Here is a 22,241-nt window from a genome sequence, read left to right as displayed (position 1 = left end):
GTGCAGTCCCCTATAACAAGAAACAGAAAAGTAAGTTGCACACTTTCAATCTATTATGGCATGAAATAAACATTTCCACTCTAAAAAAGAAGAAGGCGAAATAGCAATAAAAGTTTAAGCCAAAACAAGACCAAAACCCATCAGGGCAAATACCAAATCCCAAGGCTCCATGCCCAGTATCTGGAGCCTTTGGTGACATCATCTGGGCTCCAAAAGCCTTTGGGATTCCCCACCTTTCCAGGTCTACTTAGCAAACCTCACATAGCCTCTATCTTGGGTTGGTTCTACTATGTGCTGCAGATTTCTTCTGATGCTCCTCGATCCTAGGTTCTCCAGTATGTTAAGGTTTCTACTGTGAATTACTCTTCACTGCCACCACACAATGTGGCATCTCGGAGCCTGCTCTCAGGAAGTCAACCCTGATCACACATTACGTGCCTTCAAAGACTTTCTAGGACACTGGCGCAGGTCTCCGGGACCTCTCACTCTTGCATATTTCATTGTTGTAAAATGAGCATCGTGTGGGTGATGCTGACATTTCTGTTGCCAAGTCAAAATGTAATCTCCTATTTTACCATGGTGGTAGTGGCTTCTGTGCGCCTCAGTGTTTGAATCGGGTAGGACAGTTCCAGGGAAGTTGTTCTGCAGCTGAGAACCCTTTGGTGTCAGTCTTATCCTAGGCTGTCTCCTTTCAAGGGAATTTGCATTTTCAAAAGTTGGAGCCTTGAGTGGGTGATATTTTATCCTCAGGACACAACATCTTTAATAATTACAGCTGTTTCTCCAAACACCTCCCTGTATATTCAACCTTCCCCATACTCCCATCCAAATCTAAATGTGGGTTTTTCAGACCTTTGCACCCCACCATCTGTTCTCTTTCACTGTAAACCTGGATAAGAGTAACGAGCAGTAGCCATCCCATAGACTGTATGCTATTCTGTATTGAAATTTCCTCTTCTAAGTAATGTGGTCTTTTACTTTTGAGTTTAGCTCCATTAACAATTTTGGGACACTGGAAGAATGCAGAGGGAGTTATTGCCTGAATATAACATGAATGGTTTGTAGCCTCCTTCCCAGTAAAGTCCATAGTCCCTTCTGAAATCACATGGACCCTGGTCTCCACTGTGTACGTGTCTCTTGCAATTCTGGTCCTCTGAACTCCTAAAAGAAAAATCCACTAAGTTTTGTTTATAGAATTCTAGGGCTTTTCCAGTTCACATCTTTAAACTTTTTCACATTTCTTCTACAAACCAGTTCCAAAGACCTCTGAACCACATGGTCAGATATTTGAAGAAAGTAACAGTGCATTTTTGGTAGCAACCTTTGTATTAGTTACTTTTCTTGTTATACTGAAAAAGTACCTAAAATGGGAAATTTAAACAAGGACTAGTTTCTTGTGTCTCATGGTTGAGGCAATATGTTCCTTAGTTTTGGGAAGGCACGCTGGTTGGAGTGTGAGGTAGCTGATAACACTGCATCCTTAGTTAGGAAGATGCTGACCATCACATGACTTCTTCTGGTCTATCTTTTTATTAAGACCAGGGCCGCAATCCACGACTGACTGACACTCAGACTTATCATGGGTCTTCCCGCTTCAATCGAACTTCTCAAGACATTTCCTCAAAGTCATACCATAAGTGTGCCTCTTAGGCATGTCCAAAAGCAGTAAAGCAGACAATGAAGATTAACTACCATGCCTTAAATCCTAAGGTTGAGTCTTGTACAATGTGATACTAGCTAGAGATGCTTGGTGTATATAATACTAACCTGAAAACACGAACATGGAAGGACATTTATACATCCATGCTCACAGCAGCTTATTCACCATAGTCAAAAGCTCAGTGTTCTATATGTAGATAAATAAAATGCAGTATGTGGGTAAAGTAAATATTATTCAACCTTCAGAAAATTCTGATGGATAATACTTTAAGACGTTATAAAATAGGCCAATCACAAAAACACAGATGAAGTCTTACATGCAAAAAATGTCATATTAAGATAGATAATTTTATACTTGTTACATTTCAATATATATATTCTTCATTCTTTTTTTAGGGATTTATTTATGGATTTCTTCTGTATGAGTTCTCTGTTTACATGGATGTCTGCACACCAGAAGATGGAATTGTCTAATTATAGATGGTTGTGACCCACCATCTGGGTGCTGGGAAACTCAGGAACATCTCTCCACCCTACTACCCATGGAGACATCTCTCCATCCTACTACCCACTGAGACATCTCTCCATCCCTTGTACCCACTGAGACATCTCTCCATCCTACCACCCACTGAGATATCTCTCTACCCTACCACCCACTGAGACATCTCTCCACCCTACTACCCACGGAAACATCTTTCGATCCTACTACCCACTGAGACATCTCTCCACCCTACTACCCACGGAGACATCTTTCGATCCTACTACCCACGGAGACATCTTTCGATCGAACTACCCACTGAGACATCTCTCCACCTTACTACCCACTGAGACACCTCTCCATCCTACTACCCACTGAGACATCTCTCCACCCTACTACCCACGGAGACATCTTTCGATCCTACTACCCACGGAGACATCTTTCGATCCTACTACCCATGGAAACATCTTTCGATCCTACTACCCACTGAGACACCTCTCCACCCTACTACCCACTGAGACAGCTCTCCACCCTACTACCCACTGAGACAGCTCTCCACCCTACTACCCACTGAGACAGCTCTCCACCCTACTACCCACCAAGATATCTCTCCATCCTACCACCCACTAAGACATCTCTCCATCCTACTATCCAACATATTTTTAACAGAGTAAAACAAATACATATTCCTCCCTCAAATTTTATTTAGTTCAATTGATATGAAGTACTCAAAGTAGTTAAATTTTTAGAAAAAGAAAGTAGAATGAGCAGATGTTTAGTGAATAAAAGAACTGGTTGTGAAAGCAAGAGGACACAAGTACAAATCCCAAACACACCCTTACAAACTGGGAGTGACTATCACTCTGTGGTTAAGGGGCAGAGATAGTTGAATACTGTGATCTCACTGCCAGCCAGGGTACCTAGCACAGCAGGCTTCAATTAGAGAACTTCCCTCTGACGAGCAAGGTAGAGGTTGAAAAAGTCACCTGGCATTTTCTGGTCTCTGCATGCATGTTTGTAAGCACTCACAACTGCAAACTCATGCGAAGACAACACACACACACACGTGCACTCACACACATACTCACACACACAAATACACAAGGACACTTACATATGCACACACAAGCACATATACAGAACACTCACACACACACACTTTCACACAACACATCAAAACTCATACATAAACACACACACATTCACAATATGGACACTCACTCACACTCACACATGCACTCATATACACACAGACACACCAACACAGTCACACAATGCACTCACACACACCTCACACATGCATAAAGAGAATAGGAGTGGTATTTTCTTAAAGCAGGCAGAGAGGAGAATGAGGAGTTATTCTTGAGCAAGCAATGCTTCAGGTGTGGACAGTTCTGTAGACAGATGGTAGTGAAGGTAGCACAGTTTAAATGAATTTAATGATTCCCACCTATTTAATGTTGCAGTTTCGATAATAAACTTTATGTTTGTGTACTTTATGATAAGTTTAAATGTAAATAAAAATTTTAAAATGTTACAGACAAATATTTATATTGGTGCACTAAGGTTTAGTTCATTTCTATGTAACATGAGTGTCAACTAAATATTAGATTTAATGTAATTTGTATTTGCTAACCTGCCCTCCCTGGATGGACATTATAGAATAGCTAGAAAATTCATTACATGATGTCTAACTTGAGTTTAATGCATTCTTTTTTTATCAGTGGGATATAAAGGTGATTTTTTTTTAAAGAACAGGGAAAATTGCTTTTTGGGAATACTTCTTAAGGCGAAGTATTGAAAAGTGGAGGTAGGCTTTATACTGTAAGGATTGCATTAGAGATTTCCAGTCACGCTTATAGCTACGTCGTGGTAGAGCTATGTGAATATGCAAATGTGATTGAGCAAGGGATATACAGCACTGGACTTAAACAAAAAAAAAGTTCCAAGAAAGGCAGGGGCATGGTGTAAATCATCCTCTCACATCAGTGATTCTAACAGAAGGTGGACAATAATCACCAATAAGAAAACAATAAATAGGGTACCACTTAGTGACTGTGAATGTGGATCTGTCCCCATGATGGATGCCACCCTTCTAGGCCCTTATAAGAACCCCTTAAACATGGATCTGCCTACACGATAAGCACCTCTACCCTAGAGTCTCTCATTTCTCTCCCGATAAGGCTAAATCTATTTAGTATTTTCCCAGCTGTCCCTTAAGTCATAACCCCTCTTCAGGGGTGAGCAAGCTTCATGCGTTTATGTCTCCAGAGAGCCTCTTGGCTTCTCAGCTGTTCTGCAAATCCTCTTACCTGGGGACTCTTTGTGACATAGCAGAACAATTTGTGTGATTGATTTCTCTCTTGCGCTCAGCTCCAATGGCACACATTCACTTTAAAAGATTTTAAACTATGCGTTATACAAATATATCATTTACTGTTGATTAAAATGTTTGTAATTTGTATTTTAAAATGCCAGACATCTGTTTCTTGCTTAGAAACATAGCCTCATTTTTATCCCTGTGGGAAAATCGGTTATCAGTTATAACTTAAGACTGGTTTGTAGAGGAAGCCGAAGAATTGTGGGTGTTTTATTCTGTGGGCAGTTTGCAGTCTTTGTGTAAATAGCACTTCTAACTAACCTAAATGCATGTTTACCTTGAATGCTTCTTGCCAGTTCCTTCCAGAAGGGGGTGTATTATGTACTCCTATTCAATATCACTTCAATATATTTATGTATGTGTATATATATAAAAACACTGACTGAGACACAGATCCAAAAAAGATGCACAGCTTCCTTATCTGAGTTAAAGAGCCCAGCACAATTTCCTTGAGAACTGTTGGTTCCCTGCTTCCTTGATAAGATTGTCTAGCCCCCTAAAGTCCCTTTTGTATTTCTTTGCTTTATTTTCATTTTTATTTTAGTTTTATTAAAATAGTATCTTGCTATGTAGCCCAGGTTTGCCTCCAACTGGCATTTTTCCTCCCTCAGTTTCCCAACTGCTGGGATGACAGGTGTGAACCAGACTCGGCATGAAAGTCTCTTTTTGTTTGTTTGAGCTCTATTCCACTTTAAGTGGAAATTCCTTAGAGGTTTTTATTTTTTAACAGTCTATTTAATTTAAAATTGAAGTTCAAAGTAATTTTGGTTAGCACGAATTAAGAAACTTGATTTTATTTTCAGGGTACAGGGATCATATATATGTGGTGCTTTAGAGTCAACGCAGAGAAAGCACTCTCAGTTAGTCAAAGAGGCATATGGCTTCATGGGGAAACCTCTTGTGTTGTAGCTGAGGATGTTCTTCCTCTGCCATCTAAACAAGTCATAATGAAAATATCAGTGGAATGAAAATAAGTTCTGCCCTCCCCACCACAGTAGCAATCCAAATCAGTGTGTGTGCATGTGTGTGTGTGTGTGTGTGTGTGTGTGTGTGTTGGAGGGGTGGGCTTCACAAATGTTTTCATAGACAGCTATGTGTTGTGACATGGCAATTTCTCCCACATTAGCTACTTATCATTTCATATTTGCTCAATTTGCATAAATACACTCTTTAAATGCAACGCTGTGTGATGAAATTTAAGGGATTTACAAAATAACACTGCACAGCTGCATCATTATTTATTCTCTATCATAAATTCGACTCCCTGGAAAATGAAGTTTGTTTAAAAATAAACACTTCAGGACTTTTTGAACAAACAGTTCAAGTGTAAGTCTTCTGCTCCATTCAACACTAAACACTGTTCTCAAACTATAAACCCACAGATAAAGGATTATTTTTAAAGAATAGAATACATAAATGCAGCTCAGAGAACTGGTTTATGAGAGAAGTTGCCTGAACAAAGTAAATATTCTAGGAATGGGTCATCTGGGCAATCAAAGCAGAAAACTGATATCTTAGTGCTAGAAGAAAGATGAACATTGCGGTGTTGTTTGCATCAGTCTTGGATACTTGGAATGGATATGAAGGGGAAAAACAGACCACTTATGTATCCTATAAGAGTTTGGAGCTTGGGTTAGGTTAGCCATGGTTCCTAAGTCTGGCTTCAAGTTCTAAGTTACCCAGACTTCCTCAGATTTGCTAAGTCCTGGCAGTAAAACACAGAACGGATTCCAAAATATTGACATACAAACATAAATGGGATTTAAAAACAATAGTTTAGTCAAAAGTATATGTACAGCTAGCTTCAAGGGCTCAGTGTCAGTCACTGATAAACCTAGGACTAGTTTTTTAATTTTACGTTTTTAAAATTCTTTATATTTGTTCTTGAGGGTTTAATGCTTGATATTGTGTAGAAATCTCAGCAATTGCTACAAAACCAAGGATGGCATATAGTAGAGTCATATCAAGGATGGCATACAGGAGAGTTGCACCAAGGATAGCATACAGGAGAGTCACACCAAGGATAGCATACAGGAGAGGCACACCAAGGATGGCATATAGGAGAGTCGCACCAAGGATAGCATACAGGAGAGTCACACCAAGGATAGCATACAGGAAAATCATGCCAAGGATGGCATACAGGAAAGTCACGCCAAGGATAGCATTCAGTAGAGGCACACCAAGGATAGCATATAGGAGAGTTTTACCAAAAATGACATACAGAAGGGTCACCACAAAGGTGAAGCTGCCTGAAAATCTGCATTTGTCAAATAACATACAGGAAAACAAAACTTGTTGTTCACATGTAAACGAAAGATTTTGTCCACAATTTATCTACCTAATTTTAAAAAATCAGAATGGTTGTGTATTAAGTTTGTGCCAGTGTTTCAAATCAGAAGTGTTGTTGTTGGAACATTTCCATGGAGCACAAAGGCTAAGTATAAAGTTGGCAGTGAGGGACTGAGCTTGCAAAACACATAGTCCAGCATTTGCTCTATTTGCAACTATAAATTTCACCTTTTTGGCAGAGAAAAAAACCAACACTATCTTCAAGCAACTTTTAAAACAGGATATGAACAAACTGCCCAACTTTAGAAATGATCTAATGTAATCAGTGATTAGCCTGTGACTTTGTATTACTCTAATCATTGTCTTTTCCAATAGCTCCATTCTTTGGTCCTCAAGCTCTACTCTTGACTTAATAGTTGACTGGATTTGAAAGGTGGGAAGTTGAAAATGATATATACTTAACAGAAGTCGTATCTACACTGAAGCAAATCTCTGCTGTTACCTTTTCTGAACTACAATTCATGAGAAACTTCTGAACACCAGGATTTTCTTAATATTTTATGCTTATATTTCTTTTAAATATCAAAAATACACAACATTGAAACAAGCAGGTTTTTTAAATATAAGTATTTCACACTCTGTAGACTTTTTATATAAAATAGGAATGACCATTTTTTTTTCTATATTCCCAATGAAAGAGCTGGATTAGTGAAAAAAAATCAGGGGCAGCTAGATAAAAAGCCTCACGAAGTACTCTTCTTATTTTGTTTATGTATTCTTACAGTACTATATAGCCAAATTTAGCAGTGTGTGTGTGTGTGTGTGTCCATGTTGTATGAATAAGTCCTTGGATTTCAAGACTAGCATCAAGGGACATACATGCTTTGAATTGTTTTTTCAAAAATGGCAGTGAATGATACCAACTTTTATTGCTCTTGTGAGTTTTATTCCTGGCTTAGACAAAATAGTATCCTAAATGAAACCATAGGCTGAGTTGTAATCAGAATGCTGACAAACTCTAAATAGATCTCATAATTAAATTTTAAATTATACTTGTTTGTTTGATTATGTATGTGTAGAAATTGTATGCTACAGTGTATGGTGAAGATCAGCGGACAATTTTCAGGAATCTAATGCTCTCTTTCTACCTTTGGGTCTTAGAGATTGATCTCAGGCTCTGGGTTTAGTGGCAAACACATTTACCTACTGAATCATTATTTCATAGCCCCATTCTCTCACTCTCTCTGTCTCTGTCTCTCTCATTTTCTCTCTGTATGTGTGTGAGCATGTGCATGGTGTATAGATGTGAGTTTATGCATGTAGAGGCAAGAGCAAGCTGTCAGGTGTCTTCCTCCATCATTTTTCTGTCTTATTGTCTTGAGACATAGTCTCACTGGACTGGAAGATATCTGTTTTGTCTACGATGGTGGGGCAGTAAGCCCCAGTGATTTACCTGCTCATCTGCCACGTCCTGCTATGCTGGGATTACAGGCACATACAGCTATGCCTGGTTTGGGGATTCTATCTTGGGTCTTCGTCCCTGCAGAACAAATATTCTTACCCACTGAGCCATCCCCTTAGGCTAAAAATTGATCTTTTAGTCCATGGACTTAGTCACATGGTAAGAGGGATTTCCTCAGAACCCTACTGATGGCTTTTCCTCACAATGGTGTATTCACTTTAAAACTGATTTCAGATGTAGGATTACCCTCAGTATGCTATGAATATGTTGTACTACCATTGGTTTATGAAGAATCTGCTTTGACCTATGTCAAAATCTAAGTATAGAAAATTTGGAAATGTAAAAGCTTATTTTGTATTAGTTAGCAAATATTGACTCCATAATGTGTGCAACTGCATTGACTCAGGTAACAGTCACCTCTATGGACATAAAGAGCTTATATTCTGTAATCATTGGAAACACATTAACAATTCCTTCCAAATACAAAGGCTCTTCTTGGTTAAATATTTAATACAATCTTGACAAACATTACTTATAGAAGTGTTTTTAAGAAAAGCAACCGAGATTCATTGACATTTGAGAAAATAAGCTGGTTGACAATTATGACAATGTCCATATTTCTAAATTGCTGGGAGTAAGACTTGCTTTTTGATAGGTAATCATGAAAAGTTTATTATTCCATCTCATTTTCTTTTGAATGAAAATGACCAGGATATAATTGATTGATGTAAAAGTGAAAATAAAATCTAAGTGTATTAACTTATTTTAAATTAATTTAATATTGATTAAGTTAAGGACCATAAATGATTAATTTTTATGAAAATAAGTGCTAAGTTACAGTCTCATTTTAAATGATAGAAATAAAGGCAGAAAATGAACCTGGAACTAATTAAGTGGCATCTTACCTGATGTTCTTTTTTGTTCTCTTTTCCTCTCTATTCTCCCTGAAAAGAGAAGAGAAGATACAAGGCAAGGCCATGAGAATTCAATAATTAAACTAGGATGAAAACTCAGTTAACAGTGACGTCAGAGCAGAACCCCCATCTTTCAGCCATGCCCTGTGTTATTTGAGTAATGAGTGCTCAGAGATGACAAGGATCAAATCACCTCATAAAAACAAAACAGTAAGCATGTTAGAAATACTCTGTTGGGCTTTAAAATTCTTTTATCAAGAAAACAGTTTGATAACATCCAGAAAAACAGCACTAGCAAGTTCCACCTAGGGCCTGTGACATCTTCGTCATGGGATTTTAACCAGGTTTAGAATACCAAGCATAAATTCTCTCCTAAGAACCAGTCCTGAAACCTAGTTAGAAAATTCTTGGTTACCCTATAACAGTAATGCCACTATTAAACCAGTGGTTATAACTTGCCTGATAGGTGGATATTGTAGCATATAGAGTCTAGCATTGAGTAAGTCTATTGATAAAACATTTTTCCCAACAAAAAACTTAAAAGGTAATAATAATTCCTATCTAAAACACTATGGTGAAAAAGTTGAGGAAAATAAGACCAACCATGAACTCTAACAACATACTTGAAAGATGGGACAGACTATTTAACATAAGAGGATGTAGGATGCTGAATGACACAAGAAAATCAAACAATTTTGCCAAGAAAAGAGAGAATGCCTGTGAAGCTATGGAGATAGTGATGCTTGATTTGATATTTAGATGTACACATATTCTGGGACAGTTGAGACAGTAATGGACCAAACAGAAACAGAGTAGGCTATGTGTACTCATGCAATTCATCCAGGGGAAATGTTTTGAATTGTTTAGGGACATGTCCTCTAATGCCAGTATTCAGAATTTATCCTGTAGGTAATGAAATAGTAAACTGTGAGAATGGAAAGCAGTGGCTGCCAGAGGAGACGGAGTATCAAAATAGAGCCCAAGGGCTTATAAAAGGTGAGTTGCAAGGCAGGTGGCAAGGCCAAGGTTACAAAGATGATTTCCGGCATATGGCGATGCTCTTGCAGGAGTGGCTGGGTAGGGAAATGAAAAATTTTGTGTGGACTTACTAAGTTTGAAGTGTTATGGGAATAGGAGGCTTAGCAGAGATCAAAGATTGAGATCATAGATGCAGGACATTTCCATCTTCTGCAGATGGCTGAGTTTAGGGTTAAATGTTAAGGCAGACGATCCAAACAAGTAGGCTGAAGCCAACAACTAAGAATTCGTAGCACCGGTGTGCAGACGCAGCGGCGGACACCGGCGGGCAGATGCGGCAGCGGATGCAGGATAGTCCAAGCATGAAACAGTGAAGCCCACACTGAGAGCAGATAGCCACACTACAACTAAATCAAGTAGGGTTTTGGGGGCCTGGTCTGCAGAGTGGTAGACCTTTTATTGGCGAGGCCAACAGGCAAATGGGGAGCCTGATCCTGTCCCTGAAGACCACCTTGAGTGGGGAGAGTGTTCTTGGCCCGCGATGGGACACAGGAAATGTAGCGGGGGCATTCCCCGACACCCTTGACCCCCCGGTTAGCCTGTGAGGGCTGGTACCCTCTGCTGGGGCTGCTCCTCCTCTGCTGCAACCTCTCTCTCCCTGGCATATCCCAGCTTGCACCCAGGGGCCTCCTTCACTCCCCCTCCCTTCTGTGGGGCCACGGGATCATTCAGTTTAGCCTGTTTGGGAGCTGGATAGGGAGCTAGGGGCAGAAGGCAGCAGGAGTTCCTCTGTTTTGGTGGCTGGCCTGCAGAGGGGTAAGCCTTTTGTTGGTGAGGTCCTTGGTGAACGGGAGACTGGTGCTGGTCCTGAAGACCCTTCTGAGTGGTGAAAGAGATCTTGGCCAGCGGCGGGACCCAGGAAACATAGAGAAGGAATTTTGTAAGTGGGGCCCCTGGACAGCAGGAAAACCTTTTCCTGTTTTAAAAGACCCATTAGATAGCATTGATAGGAGATGGGCAGGCGCCAAGGAAAGAATTTACCCAACAATCTGAAAAACAACATGAAAACACCAGAACCCAATGATCTTACAACAGAAGGACTTGAACACCCTAACACAGAAGAAGTGGAAAAAATTGTCTTTATGAAAGCAATAGAGTCCCTAAAACAACACGTGAAAAATGCCCTGATAGAAATGGATGAGAGGTATAAAAAAAGTTTGAAGAAATGAGTCAATACGTACATGATACCCTGGGAAACCAAGAAAAAACGATCAAACAGGTAATGGAAACAGTTCAAGAATTGAAACTGAAATGGAAACAAGGAAGAAAACACAAACTGAAGACCAGCTGGATATGAAAAATCTAGGTCAACGAGCAGAGACTACAGAAACAAGCATAATCAATAGAATACAAGATATAGAAGAAAGAATCTCAGATTCTGAGGACGCCATAGAGAAAATAAACGCACTGATCAAAGAAAACAACAAATTCTCATCACAAAACATTCAGAAAATATGAGACACAATAAAAAGAAGAAACCTAAGAATAATAGGGATAGAAGAAGGAGAAGAGTCACAGCTCAAAGGCCCAGAAAATATTTTTAACAAAATTATGGAAGAAGACTTTCCCAACATAAAGAAAGCTATTCCTTTGAATATTCAAGAAGTATACAGAACACCAAACATACTGGATCAAAATAAAAACCATCTTCTTGCCATATAATAATCAAAACACAAAATGTACAGGTTAAAGAAAGAATATTAAGAGCTTGCAAAGGAAAAAGGGCAAGTAACTTATAAAGGTAAACCGATCAGACTTACACCTGACTTCTCTATGGAAACCATGAAAGCCAGAAGGTCCTGGATAGAGGTACTGCAGAAGCTAAGAGACCATGGATGCAAACCCAAACTACTATACCTAGCCAAGCTATCGTTCAATATCAATGGAAAAAATAAGACATTCCAGGATAAGAACAAATTTAAACAATACGTAGCCACAAATCCAGCACTACAGAAAGTAATAGAAGGAAAATCACAACCCAAGGAATCCAACATAGCCAATACTGCCTACAATAACTCAGGCATCTAGTGACCCTTCACCAGCACAACTCAAAGAAGGGAGACACACAAACTCTATTATAAAAAACAATAAGAATAAAGGGAGTAAACAACCACTGGTCATTAATATCATTTAATATTAGTGGTCTCAATTCACCTATAAAAAGGCACAGGCTAAGAGATTGGATACGAAAACAGGATCCAAAATTTTGCTGTTTGCAAGAAACACACCTCAACCACAAAGACAGGCATCTACTCAGAGTAAGGGGTTGGGAAAAGGTTTTTCAAGCAAATGGTCCTGAGAAAAAAGCAGGTGTGGCCATACAAATTTCTAACAAAACTGACTTCAAACTAAAATCAATCAGAAGAGATCGAGATGGACACTTTGTACTCATAACAGGAACATTTCATCAGGATGAAGTCTCAATCCTGAATATCTATGCCCCTAATACAAAAGCACCCACTTATGTAAAAGAAATATTACTAAAACTCAAGGCAGACATCAAACCACACACTAGTAGTAGGAGACTTCACCAATGGACAAGTCAATCAGACAGAAACCCAATAAAGAATTAAGAGAATTGTTGGTGGTAATGAAGCAAATGGATTTAACAGACATCTATAGAAAACTCCACCCAAATAGGAAAGAATATACCGTCTTCTCTGCAGCTCATGGAACCTTCTAAAAAATTGACCACATACTCGGAAAGAAAGGAAACCTCCACAGATACAAAAAAATATCAGTGTCCACCCGTGTCTTATCAGATCACCACGGATTAAAGTTAGAAGCCAACAACAATGCTACCCCCAGAAAGACGAACAAACTCATGGAAACTGAACAGTCAACTAGTGAACCATACCAGGGTCAAGGAAGAAATTAAGAAAGAAATTAAAATCTTCCTTGAATTTAATGAAAATAAAGAGACAACATACTCAAACCTATGGGACACGATGAAAGCAGGGCTAAGAGGAAAGTTCATACCACTAAGTGCCCACTTAAAGAAAACAGAGAAAGCATGCATTGGGGACTTAACAGCCCACCTGAAAGCTCTAGAAAAAAAAGAAGCAGACCCACCCAGGAGGAGTAGAAGACTGGAAATAATCAAACTGAGGGCGGAAATCAACAAAATAGAAACACAGAAAACAGTCCAAAGAATCAATGAAACAAAAAGTTGGTTCTTGGAGAAAATCAACAAGATCGACAAACCCCTATCCAAACTAATTAAACAAAAGAGAGAGAACACGCAAATAAATAAGATCAGAAATGAAAAGGGGGACATAACCACAGACACAGAGGAAATTCAGAGAATCATTAGATTTTACTACAAAAGCCTGTATGCCACAAAACTGGAAAATGCAAAAGAAATGGACATTTTTTTTAGATAAGTACCATATACCAAAGCTAAACTAAGACCAGGTGAACAATCTAAATAGACCTGTTAGTCGCGAAGAACTACAAACTGTTATCAAAAATCTCCCTTCCAAAAAAAAGCCCAGGACCAGATGGTATCAATGGAGAATTATACCAGTACTTCCAAGAAGAGCTAATACCTATACTCCTTAATGTATTTCACAATATAGAAACAGAAGAGTCATTGCCAAATTCCTTTTATAAAGCTACAGTTACCCTGATACCAAAGCCACACAAAGACCCAACCAAGAAAGAGAATTACAGGCCTATCTCACTCATGAATATCGACGCAAAAATTCTCAATAAAATACTGGCAAACTGAATCCAAGAACACATTAGAAAAATTATCCATTATGATCAAGCAGGGCTGGTTCAACATATGCAAATCTATCAATGTAATCCACCATATAAATAAACTGAAAGAAAAAAAATACGATCATTTCATTGGATACTGAAAAAGCATTCAACAAAATTCAACACCCCTTTATGATAAAGGTCTTGGAGAGATTAGGGATACAAGGATCATACCTAAATATAATAAAAGATATTTACAGCAAGCCGACAGCTAACATTAAATTAAATGGAGAAAAACTCAAAGCCATCCCACTAAAATCAGGAACAGGCCAAAGATGTCCACTCTCTCCATACCTCTTCAATATAGTGCTTGAAGTTCTAGCAATAGCAATAAGACAACATAAGGGGATCAAGGGGATTCGTTTTGGAAAGGAAGAACTTAAGCTTCCATTATTTGCAGACGATATGATAGTATACATAAGCGACCCCAAAAACTCTACCAAAGAACTCCTACAGCTGATAAACACCTTTAGTAATGTGGCAGGATACAAGATCAACTCCAAAAAATCAGTTGCCTTCCTATACACTAAGGATAAGCAAGCAGAGAGGGAAATCAGAGAAGCATCACCTTTCACGATAGCCACAAATAGCATAAAATATCTTGCGATAACTCTGACCAAGGAAATGAAAGATCTATTTGACAAGAATTTTAAGTCTTTGAAGAAAGAAATTGAAGAGGACACCAGAAAATGGAAGGATCTCCCTTGCTCTTGGATTGGGAGGATCAACATAGTAAAAATACCAATTCTACAAAAAGCAATCTATAGATTGAATGCAATCCCCATCAAATTGCCATCAAAATTCTTCACAGATCTGGAGAAGACAATAATCAACTTTATATGGAAAAACAAGAAACCCAGGATAGCCAAAACAATCTTATACAATAAAGGATTGTCTGCAGGAATTACCATCCCTGACTTCAAACTCTAATACAGAGGTACAGTATTGAAAACAGCTTAGTTTTGGCATAAAAACAGAGAAGTCGACCAATGGAATTGAATAGAAGACCCTGACTTTCACCCAAAAACCTATGAACACCTGATTTTCGATAAAGGAGCTAAAAGTATACAATGGAAAAAAGAGAGCATCTTCAACAAATTGTGCTGGCAAAACTGTATGTCAATCTGTAGAAGAATGAAAATAGATCCATATCTATCACCATGCACAAAACTCAAGACCAAATGGATTAAAGACCTCAATACCAGTCTTAACACACTGAACCTGATAGAAGAGAAAGTGGGAAGTACTCTACAACACATGGGCACAGGAGACCACTTCCTAAGTATAAGCCCAGCAGCACAGACATTAAGGGCCTCATTGAATAAATGGGACCTCCTGAGACTGAGAAGCTTCTGTGAAGCAAAGGACACTGTCACTAAGACAAAAAGGCAACCCACTGACTGGGAGAAGATCTTCACCAACCCCGCAACTGACAAAGGTCTGATCTCCAAAATATATAAAGAACTCAAGAAACTAGACCGTAAAAGGCTAATCAACCCAATTATAAAATGGGGCACTGAGCTGAACAGAGAATTCTCAACAGAAGAAGTTCAAATGGCCAAAGGCACTTAAGGTCATGCTCAACTTCCTTAGCGATCAGGGAAATGCAAATCAAGACAACTTTAAGATACCATCTTACACCTGTCAGAATGGCTAAAATAAAAAACACCAATGATAGCCTTTGCAGGAGAGGTTGTGGAGAAAGGGGTACACTCATCCATTGCTGGTGGGAATGCAAACTTGTGCAACCACTCTGGAAAGCACTGTGGCGATTTCTCAGGAAATTTGGGATCATCCTACACCTGGACCCAGCAATACCACTCTTGGGAATATACCCAAGAGAGGCCCTATCATACAACAAAAGTATATGCTCAACTATGTTCATAGCAGCAGTTTTTTAATAGCCAGAACATGGAAACAACCTAGATGCCCTTCAATGGAAGAATGGATGAAGAAAGTATGGAATATATACATATTAGAGTACTACTCAGCAGTAAAAAACAAGGACTTCTTGAATTTTGCATACAAATGGATGGAAATAGAAAACACTATCCTGAGTGAGGTAAGCCAGACCCAAAAAGAGGAACATGGGATGTACTCACTCATATTTGGTTTCTAGCCATAAATAAAGGACATTGAGCCTATAATTCGCCATCCTAAAGAAGCTAAATAAGAAGGTGAACCCAAAGAAAAACATGTAGGCATCCTCCTGAATATTAACCTTCATCAGGCGGTGAAAGGAGACAGAGACAGAGACCCACATTGGAGCACAGGACTGAAATCTCAAGGTCCAAATCAGGATCAGAAGGAGAGAGAGCACGAGCAAGGAACTCAGGACCAGGAGGGGTGCACCCACACACTGAGACAATGGGGATGTTCTATTGGGAACTCACCAAGGCCAGCTGGCCTGGGTCTGAAAAAGCATGGGATAAAACCAGACTTGCTGAACATAGTGAACATTGAGGACTACTGAGAACTCAAGAACAATGGCAATGGGTTTTTGATCCCACTGCACGGACTGGCTTTGGGGTAGCCTAGGCAGTTTGGATGCTCACCTTACTAGACCTGGATGGAGGTGGGTGCTCCTTGGACTTCCCACAGGTCAGGGAACCCTGATTGCTCTTCGGGCTGATGAGGGAGGGGGGCTTGATTGGGGGAGGGGGAGGGAAATGGTAGGCGGTGGCGGGGAGGAGGCAGAAGTCTTTAATAAATAAATAGATTAAAAAGATACCTGTTGTGTATGGAACCACGAGAAAGCAGAAGCGACAGAGATCCTTGAAAGACCAAGGGTAAGCTGTATTGAGAACAAACAATAAAGTTCTGGGAAATTTGGTGTAAGGGTTCCCAAAGCACCCAAAGCTGTCAGGTTCACTCACGATCATGGAGTATCGTTGTGGGAGGCAGCAGTTTCAATAGAGAGGGACCAGAAGAGCGGGGGAGCAATGAGGAAGATGGAGCTGTGGGTGAAGCTTCTCACTCCTGAATCTCTGCAGTGTATACATGGGTTTGATGAGGACAATAGCTCTAGCTGATACAGGTGAGGCTAATCAGAATCTATGGGACACTTCTACAAGCTTCATGGCTCTGCTAAGGAGCTTTGCCCCAGGACAACGGTGGGAAAGGACACCAGAGAGGAGGTGAAAGCACCATCTTAGCTTGGTAAATGAGAGCCATCCCTCCAGCTGTCACTTTCTTGTTATCTAGCAATATTTCATGGTGGAACATTATCACGAAGTTATATAACACATCCACGCTACTTGTAAATGTTATCCAATGGCTTCTTCATGGCCTTATAATATCTTTCAAAAATTGCTACAATACAAGATGGTAAATATATAGTTTTCCCTCTTATAGCTGTCTAAATTGGAGAATTCCTTTAATTGGCACATTGATTAATTATTTTCATTTGGACTATTTCCAGAAGATTTGTTGGTTGCAATTTGTTTCAATGATTCAAACAGACAAATAGCATGAACAGTCCACTTAAAGGCCTCATTTGTTACCAAGTGGGGCGTATGTTACCTTTTGTAAGTTTTATACAGTATGAGGCATCTAGTACTCCCAAGTGTATAATATTTTCATGCACTTATTAAAATTTTTTATGCAAAACTTTACTTAGCAATATTTGTAAAATAGCAAGACTTTGAAGATTCTTTAACTTCTACTAGAATGAATTTCAATAAATCCCAAGTTCAAAGTGAGTGTGTTTTTATGGATTTTTTTATTGATTTTATTTAGCTCTACATTTTTCTCTGCTCCCCTCACTGTCTTTCCCCTCCCCTTCAACCCTCTCCCAAGGTCCCCATGCTCCCAGTTTACTCAGGAGATCTTATCTTTTTCTATTTCACATGTAGATTAGATCTATGTATGTCTCTCTTAGGGTCCTCATTGTTGTCTAGGTTCCCTGGGATTGTGATTTGTAGGCTGGGAACACTTCTGCATTGCTGGTGGGAATGCAAGCTGGTACAACCCCTTTGGATATCAGTATGGTGATTTCTCAGAAAATTAGGAAACAACTTTCCTCAGGACCCAGCAATACCACTTTTGATATATACCCAAAGGATATTCAATCATGCCACAATGACATGTGCTCAATTATGTTCATAGAAGCATTATTTGCCATAGCCAGAACCTGGAAACAGCCTAAATGCCCCTCGACTGAAGAATGGATAAGGAAAATGTGGTACATTTACACAATGGAGTACTACAAAGCATAAAAAAATGACACCTTGAAATTTGCAGGAAAATGGATGGAGCTAGAAAACATCTTGTTGAGTGAGATAACCCAGACCCAGAAAGACGAATTTCATATGTACTCACTCATAAGTGGCTTTTATACATAAAATGAGTGTGTTTAAGGCAATAATGGTATCCTCAGTGATCTGTCTCTTCCCTCTTCATGCTCCTTTGAAGTCTCTCTCACCACTGAACTAGACGGACTTGTAGAAAAAGGATTTTGTAGAAATGGTAGCATGTGACTTCCATGGCTGGGTATAAAACCCGCAGTTTCTATCTTTCTGTCTCTTGATACCCTTTCTCTGGAGGAAGTCAGAAAACTTGTATGAGGATAACTGCACAGTCCTATGGAAAGTTTCATGTGATATTGAACAAAGAAGTCAACATCCAATGAGGATCAAAGCTCATAACAAGAGACACTAGCAACCCAGAGACCCAAACAACCTGGTCGCTAGCCAGAGTCAGGAACTTAGATGTCTCTGGTTCTGACTTGTGTCTTAGATGCAAGTTCATGGGAGTCCTGGGCCCATGATTAGATTTGAATGAGGAATGTCACTTTTGAGTTTCTTCATTTGAACACTCCCCAGTGGATGGTGGGAGGGGCTGGGAGTAGGGATGGGAGCTTTGAAGCTTTATTGTCTGGGACCACTTGCTGTTCTCCCCCTCTGACATGTGATTGACTGGCCTCATGCTCTTTCTGCTACAGCTTCTCCTGCATTGCTGGTGGGAATGTAAGCTGGTACAGTCCCTTTGGATGTCAGTGTGGCAATTTCTCAGAAAATTAGGAAACAACCTTCCTCAAGACCCAGCAATGTCATTTTTGGGTATATATTCAAAGGATGCTCAACTGTGCCACAAAGACATGTGCTCAACTATGTTCATAACAGCATTGTTTGTCATAGTCAGAATCTGGAAACTACATAAATGTCCCTTGACAGAAGAATGGATAAGGAAAATGTGATACATTTACACAATGGAGTACTACACAGCAGAAAAAAATAACAACATCTTGAAATTTGCAGGCAAATGAATGGAGCTAGACAATATCATTTTGAGTGAGGTGACCCAGACCCAGATAGACAATTATCACATGTCCTCACTCATAAGTGGCTTTAAAACACAAATCAAAGAAAACCAGCCTCCAATTCACAATTTCAGAGAACCTAGGCAACAATGAGGACACTAAGAGAGGCATACATGGATTTAATCTACATGGAAAGTAGAAAAAGACAAGACCTCCTGAGTAAATTGGGAGCATGGGGACCTTGGGAGAGGGTTTAAGGGGAGGGAAGAGGTAGGGAGAAGAACAGAGAAAAATGTACATATCAATAAAAATCAATAAAAAAGACCACTAGCAGATCTACCATAGGAAACAACCATTAGATTCTATTTTAGTTGTATATACACTGCTCTTAAAATTACAAAGATAAAGTACATAAGACAAATTACATTGAGCAAGGGAAACTAGGCTTGCATGCTTGCAAGGAGACAACCCACTGATTTTTTGGTCTCTTTGTCTTGTGCTGAGTGGATGATCTTATCTTATATTCTCTCATTGTTTGTTTTCGGAGCAAAAAATTCGTCTGCAATCTACATCTCAGACCCAAAGTCTACCTAGGTTTCAAGTCAAGTGGAAACCTCAGCCTGTGGCTTCTGCTGTAGCATAACCCAAGTCCACAGTGATGATTATTATAGTCTCCAAAGCCATTGCTTCCTGGCAGGTGGTCCTACTCAGACATCCAACACAAACCTAGGTCGCCCCAGCACCTCTCTCTCCGGAGTCCCTACACTCTTCCTCTATATGGGCTTTCACTTCCCTCCTCTCAAGAGCTTCCATATTTTGCCATTTCTACTTCCTGGAATGCTGTGCTTTACAATTCCTGCGTTCAGAGTCTTGCTCACCCTTGGAGCCCAGTGCACATAATAGTCCTGTGAGGATGAGGTCAGTCATCTGAGGCCTTTTTCTCGTGCACCCCTAGTTCTTCATTTATAGCACAGGCTCTAACTCGGGGCATGGCTGATGCTCAGATAACAGTGAGTCCTCCGACTCTGCCTTAAACACTGGCACTTTGGATGGCACTGGCAGCCAGAGGGCCCCAGAAGATCTCACCTATCCAGAAACATGAAAAAGCATGAAGCTGGTTTTAGTGCCTCTCAGCTTTAGCAAACGCACCATCAGAATATAGCTCTTAGCAGGTATTTATATTATAACTGACAGCCTAGAAAACTATTCTATTAGAAAAGTGGGTGATAAAATAACAGAGAGGCTTTCAGAATAACGAGCAGGCATCCTATCCTAGTTAGGCTTTATTTGATCACAGTCTGGTTTAAAAGCAACAGACTGTGCTTTGCATCTTATTTCTATGTAAACCGAGATGCCGTTTTCCACCTGTGAGGAATAAAAATGGATCATCAGCTCATAAAAATTGAATTTGCAGGGTAAAACTTTTCTCTTATATGAGAAAATGTACTTAATTGAACAATAAAATTTGAATTTGGTGTGTGTGTGTGGGTGAGACAAGGTTTCTCTGTAGCTTTGGAGCCTATCCTGGAACTAACTCTTGTGGACCAGGATGACCTCAAACTCAGAGATCTGCCTGCCTGCCTCAGCATCCCTAGTGCTGGGATTAAAGGTGCGCGCCACCACCGCCCACCTGAAAATTTGAAATCTTATGACTATTAATGTACATTGATCTTTGTTGCCGTTCAAAGCCTTTGTGTTTGTTTTGTTGCACAGAGAAACATCCACTATACATCAATTTATAGCATATATTCAGGGCTTCAGTATAGATGCCTTTTAATCACAGTTGCTTGTTGTGATCTGGTTTGGCCACAGGCACATAACCAGCACTTCCAGAGTGTGTCAGCAGTAACGAATAGGGTCACTAAATGTCCCAACTCTGTGATTCTCATCACTCCTGAGGAAAAGGAAATTATTTGCATATGTTTTTGTGGATCACATATATGCACACACAAGCACACATACGTTCTCTAGAGATGTGTGTATGTAGGGGACAGTGTGCCCATGTATGCTGTAATTTCATGCTTAGATATACTCTCCTCCCTAAACTGTGTTCTCTCTCCTATCTGCTTCCATCTGCGTATAATAGTCTGTCATGGAATCTTATCAACCTTCCCTCACCGCGCGACCAATTTCTCAGGAGCCAGTTCGGAGTTCGCCTTTACTCTAAGGCATTTTATCTGCCCTGCTCTGAGAGGAATTATTAATCACATCCGGTTGCTAGGATACCTGAGAATGTTCATTTATGTCTGATGTTTCTTTGGCAAAAACCACTATGAGGAAAGCATAGGCTCGTGACAAGGAAAATTACTGTGTTCGTGCTACTTCTTTAACAAAAGGTGTGTGTGTGTGTGTGTCTGTGTGTATGGGGGGGTTTAATATTCTCCAGATAATAAAATGCTAATTCCTGGTGCTTGGAATGGCAATTATGCTTCACCAAGACTATAATGGGAAAATGGCAATATTTTTGTAGAATCTGTTATCTTTGTATATGTCTGCATTCAGAAGAAGTTAAAGGAAGTGGGATTTAAATCCCACTTATCTCCCATGGATTTGGGGAGGAAGGGGTCTGAGATGACTTACTTCAAATGCCTAGACTCATTGCCAGTGTGAGTAGGTTAAAATGCTAGCTGGTTTATAAGAAACAGGCCCAAAGCCCTGGTCCCCACATTGTCTTAACCGTTGTACTGCCATATTTACAAGAAAACTCACCCTCAGAGCATGGATTTGGGGAATCAGAGTTCAAAACAGTCTATCAATGTTTTAAAATATTTCAAAATTATTTCTGTGTTGACTGTCAGTGTATGAAAATTTCCTAAGCTCGAGATTTCCTTAGTCTCCTCCTGCAGGAAACATCATGGCTTAGCAGTGGGAATAGGAAACAGCAAGGCTTAGGAGAAGGAAAGTGGACTTTGGGGTTGTATAACTGACTTACATCTTAACTGTGTCTTCCTGGGAACTCTGCAGCACTGAGGAGAGAGCACAGCAAGTCTTTTTACTCT

This window comes from Microtus oregoni, unplaced genomic scaffold (genome assembly GCF_018167655.1).
Source record: "Microtus oregoni isolate MIOR12 unplaced genomic scaffold, Mior012 000101F_ref0000407, whole genome shotgun sequence".
NCBI lineage: Eukaryota > Metazoa > Chordata > Mammalia > Rodentia > Cricetidae > Microtus > Microtus oregoni.
Note: the sequence above shows the minus strand (reverse complement) of the source record.